The 3,794-nt window shown below is 40.9% G+C and overlaps 1 non-coding gene across 1 annotated transcript; it reads left to right on the top strand.

Annotated features, from left to right (window-relative positions):
• Nucleotides 1-1,472: 1,472 nt before the first annotated feature.
• On the top strand, nt 1,473-1,579 carry LOC145141696 (small nucleolar RNA R71). The gene has a single exon (XR_013722890.1). It is a non-coding gene; the product is annotated as a small nucleolar RNA R71 (small nucleolar RNA).
• Nucleotides 1,580-3,794: the final 2,215 nt, after the last annotated feature.

The following is a 3,794-nucleotide window of genomic DNA, read 5'->3' as shown; positions in this document are numbered from 1 at the left end:
CTCCTCCATGTCTAATATTATGAAGTCAACCGGAAATACTAATTTATCAATTTTGATAAGGAGATCTTCACATACTCCCATTGGATGTATTATCGTTTTGTCGGCTAGATGAATCTTCATTAGAATTGGCCTTGGGACCGAAAGGTTTAACTTTTGGAAGAAGGAATATGGCATAATATTAATACTTGCCCCCGAATCCGTCAATGCTCGTGTGGTCATTATGTTCCCAAATTGACAAGGTACGGTGATGCTCCCCCGATCGCCCCTCTTTTCTGGCAGTTCACTCAGCACTATTTCAGAAACTTCTTCTATATTTCTTCTAGTGGTAAAGAGGTTTTTAAGTAAACTACCATATTTCGGTGTTTGTAATATCGTTTCAACAAACGGAATATTTACTTGGAGTGCCTTTATGTGCTCCATAAACCTCCTATATTCTTGAATCTGCTCATCAGGTATGGCTCGGCTCGGAAATGGCAAAGAGGGTCGGTAACATTAAGGGTTTACTCGAATTCCATTTCCAGCTAATTCCCTTCTACGGGTAACATTTGTGCTTCTCCATTTTGGAGACTCGGGGAGTCGAGTTGGGTTTACTCGAATTCCAGCTAATTCCTTCTTCTTTTTGCTCCTTGTTGGGGCTCTTCCGGACAGAGATCAGAGGGGTGAAAATTGGCTCAGAATCTGATGTTATTGCATTCACATGCGTCATTCTTGGATTTTGCTCGGTATTGCTAGGAAGTCCACCGGGTGCTCTTTAGTTAATTTGTTGTGCAAGCTAACCTAGCTGTTTTTCAATGTTATGAATAAATGCTTGATGATTCCTAAGCATATTTTGCTGATCCTTCATCATATTTTGATGTTCTCTAAGCATATTTCTTTGCTCTTTCATTTCAGCATCTGTATCATTGTGCCTCTTCTCAGACGCGGCTACAAATCTTGTGAACATATCTTCCAAGTCAGCTTTCTTCTCCAGCACCGGTTCCTCTTTTTGATAAAAGCCCCTTTCTTTTTGCTTAAATTTCTCCTCCTTTGCCTTTTTGTACTCATCATATGGAAGCCAATCCTTCTTGGGTTTCCGCCAATTGTCATCATACCTATCACCACTTGAATATCATACTTGCACCCTCCGGTTCCCATTCTCGTCAAGATCACAATCCATAGTGAGATGAGGCCCTCTACAATTCTCACAGCCGACCCTAATGGCATGGATGGATTGGTCCATCTTATTCATTCTTCGATCCAAACTCTCTAGTTTAGCCATCATTGCTGCCATGCTATCATTAACTGAGTTCACCGCCCCCCGACTTAGCTCATTCCTTGGGTTATGATATTCTCTAGAGTGCTTAGAGAATTCTTCAATTAGCTCTTTGATTTCCGGGGGTGGCTTCTTTGTGAGACGTCCTTGCGAATCAAGGAGTTGCCTTGTGGTCACATTCACTCCATCATAGAAAATGGAGACTTCTTGTTGGCTATTTAGATCGTGATGTGGGCAATTCCTTACTAAACCTTTATATCTCTCCCATGCCTCATAAAGGGACTCTCCAGCTTGTTGTTCAAAGTTATATGTGGCTTTCTTCAACTTGGCTATTTTTGAGGGAGGGCAAAATTGATCAATAAATTCTTCTTTGATCTTAGCCCATGTAGTGATGGATCCGGGAGGGAGTGATTTGAGCCAATCTTTCGCAGCTCCTTTGAATGTGACGGGAAGCATACGAAGCAAAATGGTTTCACGAGGCACATTCGGAACATTGAAGTAATCGGCTACATCGTTGACCTCGTCTAAGTGCTTGTAAGCGTCTTCGTGATCTTTCCCGTAGAAGGGAATTTCCTTAAGTTGAGCAAGTATGTTCCCCTTTAGCTCGAAAGTGGCGGTCGCGGGAATGATGGGTTGTACTAGTCCCGATCCGGTATCCTCATGTATCCACTTCTTCCATTCGCCCATGGGAACTTCATCAATGTTTTCCATGGTGTTAGCGGGTTCGTCTCCAAAGTCACTTTCTTCTTCGGATTCGGATTCGGATTCGTCCCTTTCGGTTTCATACTCGGTGTCCTCCTTCCTCGGGTCTTCGTCGCCACTGAAGAGAAGCTGGATTCTCCTACCTTCTTGCCCTTTTCTTACTAAAAACAGCTTTTAGATTCTTCAACAATGAATTCTTCGATGTTGCGGTTAAATTGGTGATTCAACTAACCTCTTTTTGATGGTGTATCACACAAGCTCACGTATTAACTTACCTATCTTCTAGTTAATTCTAGTTTCACATTCGTTATTCCTAGACATATAACTATGTGGTCAATAAATCATATGAAACTAATAACTAAGAGATGTTCATACAACTTAATTACTGATTTATTAACAGAAAATAGTTGTTATTAATATATGAGGTTCTTTAACAAGCTTAACAAAACAATATCACCAATTAAAATTAATCCTAACCATAAAATCAATCCATATTCACAAAATCATCTACCCTAAACAGAAAATAAAGGTTTTAGTTCATAATTGCAGTAAAAACAAACTCAAAAACAAATTCAACTAGTTCAAACATGATTCAATCAAAAGCTTAACTAAGAATAGATTAGAATTTGCCTTAATCCTCTTCACAATCGAACTTAGGGTTGATTCTTCAGCTTCTCTCGGTCTAGCAGTGCCTTCAATCGCAATCTGAGCCTCCTAGGGTTCCAGAGAAGTCCCCATCTCAATCTCAAAGTCGTTATTTATATTTTTCTGGAAACAGAGGTGACTCGTCGAGTCAAGGTCCCAACTCGTCGAGTCCCTCATTAAAACTCCGCGTACGGCAAGGACTTCTAGAGCTTCGCGAATCTTCGATCCAACTCGTCGAGTCAGGCTTTGACTCATCGAGTCCTTCTTGTTTTTGGCATTTTACTTCTTTGTTTCAACTCCCGAGCTTCCAACTGCTTCTCATGCTTTCTTTTGCTTCCGAGCTTCTCTTTTGGACTGAAAATACAATTTGAAAACTATTAAGTACCTTTTGTCCATAATTTGCAAATAATCAGCTAATAAATAAGAAAATTCTATACTAAATATATAGTCAAATATGCACATATCACGTATCCACCACACAAGCCAAATAACCAATACACCTGTGCAAAATATACTGTCGAGCCCTAGATGCCGAACAAAACCCTAAACCCAGCCTGGTGCCCTCTCCATAAACAACCAGTTATCCCCCACTCGGGGTTCGAACTACCACACGCTCGCCCTCGCAGTCGATCATGACACCGAAACGGCATAGCCAGTCCATACCTACGATCACACAGACATCCCCCATAGGAATCGGAATCAAATCAACCGGAAAGGATACCCCGAAGATCTCTTGGATGCCACCCTGATAAACCGAAGAAGAAGAAACCCCGTGTTCATTGGCGATAGAAACTCACAACGGACACTTCAACTCTCCTAAGGGAAAAACAAACTCTCTACTGAAGGATCGAGAAATGAAAGACTGACGCGCACCCGAGTCAAACAACACTAGAGCAGGCAAAGAGTTCTCCAGGAACGTACCTAACAGAGGTACAAACATATGAGCATGAAACATGTAACCTCCCAAAAATACGGTCCAAAATTTTCATTTTAAAATCATTCAAGAAAAACCAATAACTCATATAACAACATAATAAAATCCCATATTGTGTATCTCAACCAACATATCAAAAGTACTGTATCAAAATCATGTATCAAATATCAGAGTAAATATCCCAGGCTGAAGACTGTGGTGTGTGCCATGCGATCATCGCGAGCCCTTCCCTTTACTAGCTGAAGTACCTGAAATCAAAAC

This window comes from Lactuca virosa, chromosome 9 (assembly GCF_052849685.1).
Source record: "Lactuca virosa cultivar CGN04683 chromosome 9, Lactuca_virosa_CGN04683_v6, whole genome shotgun sequence".
NCBI lineage: Eukaryota > Viridiplantae > Streptophyta > Magnoliopsida > Asterales > Asteraceae > Lactuca > Lactuca virosa.
This window is presented reverse-complemented; position numbering and strand designations above follow the sequence as displayed.